General features: G+C 50.1%; 1 non-coding gene across 1 annotated transcript; it reads right to left on the reverse strand.

The window, feature by feature from the left end:
- Positions 1–5,298: 5,298 nt before the first annotated feature.
- TRNAR-UCG lies at positions 5,299–5,383 on the reverse strand. The gene has a single exon. It is a non-coding gene; the product is annotated as a tRNA-Arg (tRNA).
- Between the last annotated feature and the right edge of the window lie 10,337 nt (positions 5,384–15,720).

Here is a 15,720-nt window from a genome sequence, read left to right on the forward strand (position 1 = left end):
CTGTAAGAGCCACAGTTCTGTCTTTGGGAAAATGGCTGAGTAGGTCCCACCTATGTCCCCGAAGTTACCAGGCGGTTGAGAAGTACTTTACGAAGCTCCCGTAGGATTGTACAAAAATGGGCCAAGGCGCTTTGGGAATCGAGGTGGAACACAGGAAAGAAGGCGTTTTAGCCGTCTCTTCCAGAGATGTGATGATTTTGCCTTCCTAAGGTAGGAAGTCTTTGCCTGAATGTTTTCCGGATAGAGGAGATGGAAAGGAGAGAAAGCAATATTTAGATCCAGCCTGCTAGGATTACTTAGAGCTTTCTCGATAGGTTAGGGACCAATTGCTGCAAGGTCGGGAGGTCTTTGTGAAGCTGGGGGCAGCAGGAACAATATTGACAAGGTCGACCAGGCTGTAGTTCAATGGTAATGCGTGCCGCCTAGGCCATGCCAGCTTGGCTCTTCCTGGGTTTCGTGCTCTTTATAAAATTTTACCATTTCAGCTCTATTGGGAATTGACAGACCATAGGGGATCATCGCTAAATAATAAACACAGTAAATTATAGAACACCTCATTGAGGATTGATTCTGTTACTCAGGACCCGTGATATCTTCCACCTTCAACTAAACTTGGAGTCTGGAAAGAAACACTACGAGGCCAAACTTCAGACCACCCCCATCTCAGAAAAAGGTAATTCTCTCCTCTTCACCCAGACAGAAGCTGAGAGGGTCTTTTCACAAGTGACGATAGCAGAGGGCTCCATCGGGATATCTGATTTAACATTTTCTTTCTGTCCATCAAACTGAGCATGACCACACCCAACTAAAGCTCATGACTTGAGATCAGATACTCAGTCGGCTCTTGGATGAACTGCTGTATGTTTACACCTGGGGAGCCCATAGCCGTGATGAGCCATGATGAAGTCACAATTTGTGCTTAAAAGACGTGGTCCTTACCAATTTTTTAATGCCATTAGGAGCCAATCTCGTTTGGGATGACTTCATCCTTGCTGATGACACACTGATCAAAAGGGGGGGGTGGAATTTGCTCAAGAAACAGAATTTTCTGTTTATTTTAGCTACCGAGAGGACATTCCACAGCAAACAAGCAAAGAGAACAACTTTTCTCTTTAGTATATTACAAACAGATCGTCTCCCATCACTTCGTGTCTCCGTATTTTCTTTTAGGGGATATCAATATCCTTCAGTCATTCATGTGTACGTGTCTATATGTTTAATAAGTATTTATTAAGCTCCCACTCTATCCCAACCACCACGATCAGGTCATTAATGAAGAGTGCGCCTTCTATGGAAGCCGGGCGTGTCTTTGATGAGTGCAGGTAACGTGCCTTGTGTTTGAGCGCTGGGGATACAGAGGGCAGGTAGAGGTGCTTGTCCTCACAAAGCTCGTGGTCCTGTGGGGAGGAACAGACCCACGCAGGATTTAGTACCATGTGTTCCACGAGGAGATGGCTCATAGAAATAAATACTGTAAAGTCGTTTGCGAATAACTTCCTTCTAAGAATCACAGAATATCTTCCTCCGTGGCCAGCTCAGTTTGAAAGGGTTTATGCCCGGTGCACTCTCTCTTCTGGGAATATGGAGGTTGGTAAGGGGGGGGCAGTCTGTTTGAGGGAACACAGACAACAATGCGTAATTCCAGGAGCTTTTTGTCCTTAACATCTCTCCTGACATTCTGCGTCCAAGGATCACCAAATGTGCACCAGGAGCAAAGCACCATTGTGGTCTTTTACTGGCGGGGGACCTTGGGAAGGTCACATAACTGCGTTGAGACTGTTTCCTTGTCCGTACACAGAAGTGAAGAAATCTTCGTGCCCAGAGTCACTTATAGACGCACAGCGCTGTTATAAAGTAGGTGACATAGGAAATGCGGGCACTATGTGGTCCTTAATTCTCAAAGGACCTTTACTTATGCTAAACTATGCCCTTAGCATGCATATGTTTGTATGTTTTTTAAGTGGGCTTTACGAGAACTAAAATCTATGCTGGAAGGTGTGTGTGTGTGTGTGTGTGTGTGTGTGTGTGTGTGTGTGTAGCACGTGCAGACTTGATGTTGAGTACTTCTCTTTCTGGAAGTTTTCACAGAAACATCCCAGTGGGACCCAGCAGCATTGTCCAGAGACCCCCTGAGGCAGGACAGTGGAGAAGGCTGTGGGACTGAGGACAAGGACAGGAGTGCTGTTGTGTCACTCCAGTCACCGGACAGACAGTCCGGAACCATCACGTTCACCTTCCAACTTTTTTTTTTAATGCTTATTTTTGTTTTGAGAGAGAGAGAGAAAGAGAGAGAGAGGGAGGGAGACAGAGTGTGAGTGGGGAGGGGCAGAAAGAGGGAGACACAGAATCCGAAACAGGCTCCAGGCTCCGAGATGTCAGCACAGAGCCTGATGTGGGGCCTGAACCCACGAACTGTGAGATCATGAGCTGAGCCGAAGTCAGATGCTTAACCGACTGAGCCACCCAGGCGCCCCTTAAAATATTTTTTTTTTAATTTTTTAAATGTTCATTTATTTTTGAGAGAGACAGAGACAGAATGTGAGTGGGTTAGGGGCAGAGGGAGAGGGAGACACAGACTCCGAAGCAGGCTCCAGGCTCTGAGCTGTCAGCACAGAGCCTGTTGCGGGGCTCGAACTCACAAGCCATGAGATCACGACCTGAGCCGAAGTCAGATGTTTAACCGACTGAGCCACCCGGGCGCCCCTCACCTTCCAACTTTTGTGCTACTTTTGCGGTGACGTCCATCTGTCCGTCCATCCACGCTCCTCACTCAGAGGGCACCACACACACACCTCCAGGTTCATCTTCAAATTTGCCACTCACTCTTCGAGGGGCTTTGACTGGCTCCCTAATCTAGATAAATTATGCAAAATGTCTTTTCCTGGCTTTTGAGGGTCTTTTTTCAATATGAGCATTGCTTTAAAGGCTTAGGCTTGTCAGCATATGGGTGTCCGTGTGACATTAAATCTCAGGCAGGTGTTTCCTGAGAACTGGCCACCTGCAGGTTCTCGGACGAGGGGAGGCCTGGCCTGTTGGCTTGGGGAGAATGACGGGGGAAGCTACTGAGCTTGAAAGTCAAGTGGTGTCTCCAGGGGGCATGCAACGTATATTTAATGTCTGGACAACTCTTGATGATAGAGACAGAGCTAGAGATAGAGATATATAGCAAAACCTTGCACTGCGAGGAACTTGTCCTGAGCGCATTCTGCAAGACGAACAAACATTTCTAATACATTTTAACTCGATAAACGAGCCGTGTCCTGCAACACGAGTAGCGCGAGACGTCGAACGTCACGAGATCACAACCGAGCGGAAGGATCTTGGAATTCGCTTTGATATCCGAGTGCTTTGGATTACAAGCAGATTTTTGGAACCAATTATGCTCACAAACCAGGACTTTACTCCGTGTGCGTGTGTGCGTGCGTGCACACACATACACACACACATAAATTTCAGTGTCATAATCCAGTGCCGGGTGAGAAGACGGTGAATTGCACCCGATTCAACATGGCGGGTGCGTCCCTGTAGGTATGTAAGTCACCCACCGCTGCGAGCTACGACGCAAGTATACATCCTCATGCTAATCCCACATGTCATTCTGGATGACTCATTTTGGAGTGAAGGGCTTTAGAAAATCACGGGAATTCCGGTGGCTTCATGGAACACAGGAAAAGAGGCATCCCAGTGGGACCCTCACCCAAATGGGGAAACTGGGCTTTTTAATAGCTCTTAAAAAAAAACAAACAAACCCTAAAAGACAACCATGTTCTCTATCTGCCGCAAAGGAAAACAGATTCCAGTTCAGCTTAACTGTTAGTCGTGTTGGTTTGAAATGGAGGGCACAGTGACTCTGGGGACGACACGCCTTGCGGCCACCTCCCTGCGGGAGCCTCTGCTTTTTGCCTGGCCGTCCCCACAACTCAGAATCCGGCTCCAGCCTGGGCAGCGATTATCCCCCTCGGTATTCATGCACTTCCCCTCCCCCCGCCGCAGCCGCCCTGCAGACAAGCGCCTCTCCCCTCCTCCCCAGCCACCTGCCCGAACCTCGGCTCTCCAGAGACCCCCCCTTCCTGAGTGTGCCAGCTGCCTCCTCCCCAGACTCCCCAAGGGACGCCTTCCCCTGCGGCCTCTGGCACCCTGGTGCCACCCTCCTGCCCCGAGGCACCGGAGCCCCGCGCCTCCCTGGCAGCCGCGTTGGGGCGGGCAGGTGTTCAGCCACAGGAGCCGCGGGGGCAGGTGGCGAGAAGCCAGGTGCTTCGTGTGCGCTGGCGCCTCTGGATGCAGAAGGAGCCAGCAGGGAGAGACAGCGAATGGCAGGGCTGGCCTCCGGCCAGGGCTCCCGTGGACCCTGACGCAGCACGCACGGAGGGCCCCCGCGCGCCGTCACAGATGCCCCTCCTGGCCACCCGTGGCTGTTTACCACGGAGGGTGGGCGGTGGCCCGAGTGCCCACACCCCCCCGACCCTGCCTCCCCACTCACTGCTTGCGGCTCCTGCCCTTTCGTTCTCGCCAGGCTGTGCTCTTGCTACTAAAATCTGACCCCTGACTAATATTGACCTCCTCTGGCAGCTTCTGAGACACGCAGCCTTCAGGCCTCACCCAGAGTTCTGGAATCAAACAGGGTCCTCCGGTAACGGTTCCCACGCGACCGAGGCTGGGAAGCACCCCCACGCACCTCTCGAAAACCTAGGGGGACCCTGTGGCTGCTGACCTTACGCAGGTCTGGTAAACCCCGAAGGTCCCCTGAATTGAGCACAAAGTCCTTTGGGTCCAACCCGGGGCCTCTCAACCACGGCCTCACCCTTCCTTTCCGGGCCAGCCCTTCACCTCCCCCTGACGCAATCCTCACCCTCCGGGGGGCGCGCCGCTCAATGGGACCAGAGCAAAAGAAATGCTCTTTTCCGTTTTTTTCCTTCAAAACAGAATTCAGGCAGTTTACAAAAATGTGCGTAAAATAAGAGATCAAAATAAAAACGGGAGACGTTGTGGGCAAAGAAGACATAAGGGCATAAAGCAGCCGTGGAACAGTAGTTAGGCATTCCATGAGGCCAAGCTCAGTGAAGGGCACACATTTGGCTTTGAGTCTGCAAGTAGCCAAATCCAAAAAGGGAACGTGATGTGTCACGGGCTCCCGGGGTCCACAGCTTAGGAACAAACCAGGTGCTTTTTCATTTTTTTTAATGTTTATTTATTTTTGACAGAGAGAGGGACAGACAGAGCATGAGCGGGGGAGGGGCAGAGAGAGAGAGGGAGACAGAGAATCCGAAGCAGGTTCCAGGCTCCGAGCTGTCAGCACAGAGCCCGACGTGGGGCTTGAACCCACGGACCGCGAGATCGTGACCTGAGCCGAAGTCAGACGCTTAACCCACTCAGCCACCCAGGCGCCCCACCAGGTGCTTTTTCAGCATGCGTTGTCGGGACTGAGTCACGGGAGAATTGTTTACCCCCTGCGATGGCATCACAGGAGGACAATTTGGTCAAGAGCGGTTTTCGTGGTGGTTTTGGCAAAGCCAAATTCTTTTTCCAATGCCCTTCAGCGTGAGGTGTGGGTCCGGGAGTTTACCGCATGCCCAGGAGTGGAACAAAAATCTGAGAGGTCAAAACGGTGGGATCCAGGGCGTTCTCCCCGCAACCCCCCGCACCCGGGTGGACGGAGCACAAACCAGGCTGCAGATCTGCGAATCCCCTTTGGACGTCGCGTGTCAGAAGCACAGGGATCGAGTGAGTGTCGGTGATTAAGGGCACAGCTCGAAAATCATCAGGGTGAACGCATCTCGATTTTCGAACTGCGCGTGCTCACGCAATCTTCTCTTCTTGTTAAAATCAGAACTATGTCTTCGGACTTTATAGGAAAAGGCTAAGACAAGCAAGAAACACAGTCCCTTCAAAAGACTGACTCTTCAATTTCTTTAGGGTGTCACCTGACATTTAGACCCTCCCAAGCCGCCCACTGGAATCAGGATAAAGACAAAAGAAAAAATAGGCAAGGTGTGGAAAGAACCTAGCCGTCCTGCCACAGATGAATGATGGGGGGCAACTGTAAAGTGGAGAATTACGTAACCACGAGAAGGAACGAACCCCTGCCATTTGCCACAGCGAATGGACCTCGGGGGAGTGATGCCTCGAATGGACCAGGCAGAGAGAGACGAGACTGCATGGTATCACTTGCATGTGGGATCTAAATGAAAAGTCAAAGTCCTAGAAACTGGGAGCAGAAAAGTGGCTTCTGGGGACTAGCAGTAGGGGAAACAGGAGAGAGCTTGGTCAAACAGTACACACTTCCAGCTGTATGCTAGGTAAGGTCTGAGCCTTGTCACACGGGGAGTCTGGTAAATAACACTGGTATGACTTAAATTTGCTGAGAACCTAGAACTTCAGTGTTCACACACACACACACACACACACACACAGATAACTATGGGAAGTGGTCTACGTGTTAGCTAGACGGGGTCTCTTTTGACAATGTGCACTCACCTCACCTCGCCATGATGCCCACTTCTAATATCTTACAATGATATCATGTCAATTATATCCCAGTAAAGGTGACGTTCAAAAAGAAAAAAGGAGGGGCGCCTGGGTGGCTCAGTCGGTTAAGCGTCTGACTTCGGCTCAGGTCACGATCTCACACTCTGTGGGTTCGAGCCCCGCGTCGGGCTCTGGGCTGATGGCTCAGAGCCTGGAGCCTGCTTCCAGTTCTGTATCTCCCTCTCTCTCTGCCCCTCCCCCTCCCCCGTTCATGCTCTGTCTCTCTCTGTCTCAAAAATAAATAAACGTTAAAAAAAAATTAAAAAAAAAAAAACAAAAAGAAAAAAGGAAAAAGGAGGAATGTTGCCAGATGACCACGACTACCACGAGGCTCCTTTTCTTTACTCCCTTGAATCCCCATGGGGGCCCGAGAGAGTGAGGATTCGGAAATTTCCTTATTTATTTTGAGAGACAGACACAGCATGAGAGGGGAGGAGCAGAGAGAGAGAGAGAGAGAGAGAGAGAATCCCAAGCAGGCTCCAGGCGGCCAGCCACGGAGCCCAATGCAGGGCTTGAACCCACGGACCGTGAGATCACGACCTGAGCCGAAGCTGAGAGTTGGGTGCTCAACCGGCTGAGCCACCCAGGCGCCCCAGAGGCTGAAGCTCAGGGACGCTAAATGACTTTACTATGTCGTGCAGTCAACATCTGGTAGGGCCCGATGCTAATTCAGATCTGCCTGCCTGCAGAGCCCAGAGCAAAAATCTATTCCAGCAAATCTATATTTGTTGAATATCTGTGATGTTCACGATACGGTCTCCTATGCTAGAGAACCGTAGTGTTTTTCAAAGGCTTGGTTGCTGTCCTTTCACAGTCTGGAGGGAGAGTCCGGGGTGCGAGCAGCTAAGCCAGTTTCTACCGGGTGCCATGTCGTTGGGCCGTGAACAGCACGCCTCGGGGAGACCAAGATCAGGGACCAAGAAACACTTCAAGAAGCAAGTATTTGATCACGGCCTTGAAGGATGAGTAAGATTTCACGCATGGAGAAGCTGGGAGGAGTATTATTTTAAATGTAGGGGGGGGGTTCCTGGGCCTTGTTTGTTTAGAACTAAGTAGGGGACATCCGAGTTCAATTTTTACAAATCAGAGGAAGCCGTGTTGCCAAATCCGAGGGGAAATCCGCACCCCAGTCCTTTTTCTAGAACGCATTCTTGGAGGGGAGAGACTGTCCTGCTTATTCTTGCGTCGGCAATGCCTGGTGGGTCCCCGATCATCTTACATTTATGGAATGCGGTTTTGCAACTGCAACAATGAGTGAAATGTGGCTTCCAATAACCCCCCAAAGTACACAGACCCGAACAATGTCTCTCATTGCATCCGCTGCAGACATCGAGAGACCTGAGTGCTTTTCTGCCACGCTAATTGTGGCAACGGGAACATAAGGAGACATTCTTTCTGCTCCTAATGGTCGAGTGCAGCGTGGTGACCTGAGGGTACAGAATTCTGACCCTCAGTGGCACCTCCGGGATGGTAGTGTGTGGGGAAGTCGCCCTGTTGTACTGCGAGTAAGTTCAAATGGGCCTTAGTGGTTTTCTTTTCTTCTTCTTCTTCTTCTTTTTTTTTAAGATCTGTTTGTTATTTTCCTTTCCTTCCCAAGTCCTGGCACGCACCGGTTTTGTGGTCTTTTCTTCTGTTCTCTGTCAATTAAAATGCAGCCGTTTCCCCCCCCCCCCCCCCCCCCCCGCACACCGAGCATGCCAGGAACAAGGGTTTTTGTTAATTAAGAGGATGGGCTGGCAAACGGTGGAAGCAAGAGCCCCCTCCCCGTAATATGCGGTACGATCCAAATGCGGGTGCTGTTCACTAAACTTTGATCCGTACTGATGGTGGCATGTGGATCATGCGCGAGTGGATCAGAGCTTTGCCTGAAGAAGATTGCAAGGATACTCATGCCTGCGACCCTGCGGGAGGAGAATCATGCTGGACTTGGAGCCAGAGGCAGCCCCTTCCTCTGTAGGTGCGTGTACTGAGAAACAGGGAGGCCCTCGCCGTGCAGATGCGCGGGGAGCTGGCTGGTGAGAAAGAAAAACCCAAGCTGAATATTTGCAAACACAAGCCCAGCTTCTGTGGGGCGCGAGCATCACCTTAGGACAGAAGCAGCTAAGGTCACAGGTACAAGTGGACCGTTGGTTGATACAACCTTCAGAGCAAGAGAAGAACGGATCTGTTCCCTGCTCCTCCCTTCCCTTCCCTTCCCTTTCCTTCCCTTCGCTCCCTTCCCCTCCCCCTCCCCCTCCCCCTTCCTTTCTCTTTCCTTTCCCTTCCCTTCCCTTCTCTCCCCTCTCCTCTCCTCTCCTCTCCTTCCCTTCCCTTCTCTCCCCTTTCCTTTCCTTTCCTTTCCTTTCCTTTCCTTTCCTTTCCTTTCCTTTCCCCTCTTTCCTTCTCTTCTTTTTCTTCTCCACCCCCCCATCTTCTCCTTCCTCTTCTCTGTCTTGTCTGTCTCTCTCTCTCTCTCTCTCTTTGCCTCCCCCCCCCCTTACAGTCTCGTCCCTCGTGGCTGGTTTTACATCACATTCGGCAGCAGCCTTTCTCCTGAATCTCGGGGGTGTTTGCTCTGCCTGGATCATGGTCTTCTGGCTTTTCCACTTGCCCACCCTGCAGAGTAGCCCTGTGGCAAACCCACATTTCCGCCAGCGTGTCGGGCGGCTGACGCCACGTAATGACATTCAGGCCCCGCAGAAAAGAGCAGCCCACGCGCAGGTGGTCGTCCAGAAGGGCTCCCCGGTGCCCAGCAGGAAGCGGGGCTGAGTTTAATTTGGTGAAGCAAATTTAATCATTTGCCTCTTTGTAAATGGGGACACGGGAAGAAACAAAAAAGATTTTCTTGGGAGGGTTCTAACCAAATGGGTGCTTCTAACAGCACACACGACTCCGTTTCTCTTTCGTGGGATTTGCACAATTGGAAGACTTCTCGGTAGCCTGGAAGTATGGGAGCGTGCGTCATGCCCGGGAGACGCAGAAGCTCCAGAATGTACCTCTGATAGCGTCTCTGCACGGAGCTCTAAGAGCATGATACAAGCTTATTTCAAGGAAAGACCGTGAAAGAAATTCAGATGGTTTTGTCCAAGGCCAAAAAGTCCTTGCATTTTTTTCCCCCCTTTTACTAATTTGGAGCAACCCTGATTCATTACAAATGAGCGCACTTACAGATTTTCAATTTATGTCTACTTTGTGTTTCGGCAAAACATCTGCAAATTAAATCTACGCCAGAAAACCCGCCTACCGCGAAAACCCTTTAGCGCTAGTTATTGTGTGAGGGTAGAAGAGTTGGAACCATCTTTCACAATCACCAGCAAGACTTCTCTGGGGTTTCAGGGCAACGTCACTGAGTAAATCATGTTCACGTGCAGCTCTCCTAACAACCGCTCTGCGCTTTGGCTGTTGGTCAGCGTTTCGTTGTTCTGTTTCTGGTGAAGAAAGAGTTTCTCTTTTACTTTGAAAGAATGTTTCAGCTGCCAGTTAAATTCTCTACAAGTTGGGGCACCTGGGCGGCTCAGGTCGTGGAGCGTCAGGCTCCCGATTTTGGCTCAGGTCGTGATGTCACAGTTCGTGAGTCTGAGTCCTCGTGGACTTCGTGCTGACAGTGCAGAGCTCGCTGGGGATTCTCTCTGCCCCTCCCTGATCGCCGTCTCTCTCTTTCTCTCCAAATACATAAATGAGCTTAAAAAGTTATTCACGAAAATGCACTGCAAGTTAACATGAGGCTTTCCAGAAAGAGAAGCACAGTCCCTTGGACCGCTTCTATTGCAATGAACCGATTTTCCTCTTTGGGTGGGTTCAGGGGAGCTAAAATTTACATCCGTAGGTATATTGGGTAAATTCGATTTGACTTCAATAATTTCTTTACCTTCCAGGTGAGAGGGTGGCCGTCTGTGTCCAGGCTGCGGTGCATTTATTCTAGTTGGTTCTTGAATCTTAGGAAAGAACAGAGCCGAAGGGAATGAAGTTCATCTTTATCCTAATCATGGACATCCTCATCATGACCGTGAAAATTGAATCTTGCAAACACACGTCGGGCTGTGCCGTAGGTAGGAGCAGGTGATTATGTTCCACAGGCAAAGCCGGGGGTGGGGGGAAGCGTCCCTGGCCGAGTAGAGGGGACAGGAACGTGGCTGGGCGTGTGGGACTCTTCTGCTCTGTGGGCGGGGCTCGCAGGCATCAGTGACCGGTGTGACAGGAGCTCAGGCAGGAAGACTTGGTTTCCCCCACTGGGTGAGTCACTGCGTCCACAGGAAGCGTAGCCGAGGAGAGGGGCACCTGGAGTCCAGCCAGAGGCAGGGCAGAGCAAGAACCCGCCGTGGCTGCTGGACCCTGCCTTCCTCCGCGTTGGGATGGCTTCTCTTCTTTGTCAGCTTGGTTGGGCTGTGGTGACCGGACGTGGGGGTGAAAACGCGTCTAGATGTTACTGAGAAGGCATTTTCTAGATGAGACTAGCATTTATCATCAGAGGCTGAGTAAAGTAGATCTTCCTCCCTATTGAGGGTGGGCCTCGTCCAATCAGTAGAAGGCTCTAAGAGAAAACTCCAGGAAAGTTCCCTGAGGATGAGGGAGTTCTGCCTCCAGACGGCCTTCAGACTGGGAGTGTGGCATCAGTTTTTCCCTGGGAGTCCAGCCTGCTGCCTGCCTGACGGACTTCAGACGGGCCAGCCTTCACGACCTCCCTAGTCAATTCCTTAAAATATGTCTGTCTCTGTGTCTCTGTCTTTCTGTCTCCCTCTCCACACACACACACACACACACACACACACACACACACATAACATGACCTTCACATACATCAGCTGTGCCTACAAAAGACTTCCGCTTTGCAAAGAAGCTTCCGTTGTTCCTTTGCTTTTCGACACCTGCTTAAAGGGACAGATAGGACACGCGGGACGTCGTTTACAGAAGCCTTTATGAGATTTCTATGACGCCATTTTTACAATTTCGGGAAGGGAAAAGGACCCAGAACTTTATACTTTTTTAAATTCTTCAGAGCTTACCAATCAGGGGCTAACAGCTGTATCTCTCAGCCCAGAACCCAGATGTTGCAAGAAATGAACACTTTTCTGGTCGTCTTCCTATGATCCGGTGTCTTCAGAGCTTCCAGACTGCCCTCAGGCAAGGTGGCAGAGCCCCCAGACAGTTAGGGACACGCTGTCACAGGGAACCCGGGGACGTCTAGTGCTGGACACACCTGTGCTCCCCAGTTTATCTGTGGAGGCCCCCGCTCTCGGGCAGCCCCGCGGCAACGGGCCCGCGTGGAGCGCATCCCGGAGGCATCACCTTGGCCTCCGGCTCGGTCACCGTCTCCAGCACTGCGTGCGATGTGCCAACTCTTCAGGCCTCTGCGCGTCAGGCTGGCGCGGGAGCATCTTGCCCGCACTGTGCAAAAGCCCCGTCTTCCCAGATCCGCTCCAGCGTGACGGCCTGTCCTGAGTGTGCTGCCTCCTTGGGGTTCCCGCTAGCAATCAGGGACCAGGCCCTCTTCCACCCGCCGCTCCTCGTCCACCCTTTCTCTCTTCCTTCCGGGAGCTTGGAGAACCTTCATGACGATGCGGGCGAAGGTCGTGGCCCAGAGACATTTCCTCACACGCTTGGTCTGGACTTCTCCTAAGGGTTTAGGGTTTTGGATGTCCCAGCAAGGAGGAGGCTGTCGGGCCAGTCCTTCCTCCTGACCCTGCCAGCTTTCTTGCAGGAGGCCGGGAGCCCAGGGCTTTCGTCCCCAGTGGGCGAGAAGTGGAGACAGGAGCAGAAAGGGTAAAATACAGTGACCACGGAAAAACGAAATTCAGGGACTATCTTAATGCTGATGCCATCACACGGCCCTGAGAAACCCGGATTCCAATGGTGATTGGGAGTCCTCACGTTTTAAGGCAACCTCTTTTTGCTTTTTCTTTTTATTAGATTGTGTGTTCAACTGTTCCTATAATGTGATGGTTTTATCCTGTGCTTATGGGAGCCACCTTTTATTTATCTCTCTCTCATTCTCCTTACCTCCCGCCTTTGCCTCGCTGGGCCCAGAACGATGCTTGGTATTACACGGCACACACACGTGATTATGTGTTAAATAAGTGAGTGGATAATTTTACGGGTCCTTAGGGAACAAAAGATTTCACAAGGCAAAAGACAAAACAAACAAACAAACAAAAAACCCACTCCTCCGCCTTGCCCCCCGCCTATGTCTCTGGGTTTGGGCTTCCTGATGGAGACCACGGACTTCGGTTGTTCCGACACGTGACCACGGGCATCTGTGTCACAAAGATGCCGGCAAGCAGATGTGAGCGTACCTGTCACAAACGCTCGTCTGCAGGACCGCGTACAAATCAGACCGCTCCGTCCGGAATCAGCTCGCCGCGGGCATAGCACACGATTGAAGATCTGCTGAACAGATCACCTGGGCCGAAAACAGTCCCAGTAGTTCCAGACTCCAGCTGGATTCCGGTGTCAAGACACATCTTTCGCGAGCGCCCAGCTCATTTAAGCCCGGGAAGTAAGCATCCAAGGAAAGCTGTTGGCTTCGCAGGCCGCCCTGGCCCTCAGCTGCCGCATTCATCGCTGCGTCCAGCGAATGGCACATCAAAATGCCATCAAGTACTGTTGTTGAGTAGGGTTTCCTCCCTCTGCACAATGGAGTATAATGTGACCTAATAGATTGTGTTAATACTTCAGCGGAAATGTACAGTCTCTAGAGAGTGGTCTCCGAGCCATCTTTTACTTTTCTTTTATTTCAGGAAAGGTGGTTGCTGTGGCTGGATGTGAAATATTACTTCTAAGCGTGGAACCAAATGAAAGTTCGATCTTGACGGGGTAGCTGATGCTAAAGAAGAAAGGAGATTTTGGTGGCCTTGCGTCCGGATGTGTCTCCAGGGGCCCCGTTACTCCAAGGAAAAGCCAATGGATTTGGTGTGAAGGAAATTGGACTCCAGTCCCGCCCCTGCCCCTGGGAGCCTCTAGAACATTAGACAATCCGCTGAACTAATCGTCCATAGGTGTGAAGCAGGGGGTTTGCTCTCTGGTTGCCACAGCTTTATGGATAAGAAATGCTACATCGTGGGCTTTTTCCTGTTTATTTATTTAATGGCTACTTATCTGGGAATTAAAGAATAGGACTTGGAATATCAACTTTGAAAGGCATCCAGCCTTTAGGATTTTGTGAAAGATACTGGAAAGAGTATGGGTCTTGCCATCAGACAGAGTAGAGCTTGATTGCCAGAACCTTCCTCTGTTAGCAGGATAAACCTGACCAAATTTCTTCATCACTCGCTCAGTTTCCTAATCTGTACATTAGGAATCTACAATCACCAATATGACCTTTTGTTTGGGGTAAAGATTAGAGAAAACACGTGTAAATCAGGAAGCAGTCTTCAGCCTGGGGAAGATTTTGTATAATCCTTGGATAATTTTATTATTAGCAGCGAGACCAAATTATGGTGAACGAAGCAGGACCCTGAGGTTTTCAGAGTTCAAGTGTGGTCAAAAAGAAGGAGATTCCTCAGAGTGGCTTTTCCAGGCTTCATTGGGCCCTGAGTGTCTTGGTAGATACATAGCCTGAGAATCATTCATGATGAGGAAGGCAGAATATATTATTGGCATCTAGTTGCAAAAATATATAGATGTTTGAGTGTCTGAGAATATCAACTCCAAACATCCCTTTTTAAATTAATGGACTTTCTTTCTCTTTTTTTTTAATGTTTATTTATTTTTGAGAGAGAGAGAGAGAGAGAGAGAGAGAGAGGGAGGGGCAGAGAGAGAGGGAGACACAGAATCCGAAGCAGGCTCCAGGCTCTGAGCCATCAGCACAGAGCTCGATGCGGGGCTCAATCTCATGAGCTGCGAGATCACGGCCTGAGCCGAAGTCGGACGCTCAACCGAATGAGCCACCCAGGTGCCCCTGGACTTTATTTCTTAAAGCAATTCCAAGCTTGTAAAAAACTGAGCAGACAATACAGAGTGTTCCCATACGCCGTCCACAAGACATAGTTTCCCCCAGTATCGATATCTTGCATTCGTGTGTACGTTCCTGACCCCCGAGGAGACGATATGGACACGTTAGTATAAACCAAAGTCCGTAGGTTACATTAGGATTCACTCTTTGTGTTGTGCATCTTATGGGTTTTGACAAAAAGTTGTGTTTCCATTCTTGCAGTCTCATACAGAAGTTTCATTGCCCTAGAAATCTGCAGTGACTCACCTCTTCATCATTAGGTATTTACCCAGATGACTTGAATCCTTGTGGCCACACAAAAATCCGCATGCCAGTATTTAGAGCAGCGTTATTCATAACTGTCCAGACTTGGAAGCAATTAGATGGTGTTCAGTAGGAGAATGGACAAATAAACCGGGGCTCTCCCTTCGAGTGGAATGTTCTGCACTGATGAAAAGCAATGAGCTATGGTCACCTAAAAAAAAAAAACCATGGCAGAAACTTAAAGGTGGATAACTAAGGGAAAGGCAATCTGAAAAGGCTACATTCTGAGTAGTTTCCACTGGATGACCTTCTGGAAAAGGCAGACACCATAAAAGGTCACGGGTTGCCCGGGCTTACGAGGTAGGGAGGGAGGAACAGGTAGGAACGCAGAGGGTGCGTGGGACAATGGAACTGTTTTGTACACCTGTAATGCTGGCCACACGTCTTCACACATTTGTCCAAACCCACAGAAGGGACAGCAGCCAAAGTGACTTCTCGTGTTAACTGTGAACTTTAACTAATAATAATGTACTAATACTGTCTCACTGATGGTAACAAATATACCATGACAACACGGGCTGTTGATAATAGGAGAAGCTTGTGCAAGAGGTAGAAGGTACTGGAACTTTCTCTATTTCCTGTGGAGGTTTTTTTATATACTTAAAACTGCTCTAAACATAAAGCCTACTTTTTAAAAAATTTTTTAATTTTTTTAATTAAAAAAAAATTTTTTAAACGTTTAGGATATATTTTTAAGAGACAGAGAGAGACAGAGCACGAGCCGAGGAAGGAAGAGAGAGAGGGAGACACAGAATCCGAAGCAGGCTCCAGGCTCCGAGCTGTCAGCACAGAGCCCCACGCCGGGCTCCAACTCAAGAACAATGAGATCATGACCTGAGCCGAAGTTGGACGCTTAACCAAATGAGCCACTCAGGCACCCCGCAGAGCCTACTTTTTAAAAAGCATAAAATGTATTTATTTTGAGTAAGAATGAAATCTAGCCTTTTGTAGCAACGTGGATGGAG

Source organism: Felis catus, chromosome A3, assembly GCF_018350175.1.
Source record: "Felis catus isolate Fca126 chromosome A3, F.catus_Fca126_mat1.0, whole genome shotgun sequence".
Classification (NCBI taxonomy): Eukaryota; Metazoa; Chordata; class Mammalia; order Carnivora; family Felidae; genus Felis; species Felis catus.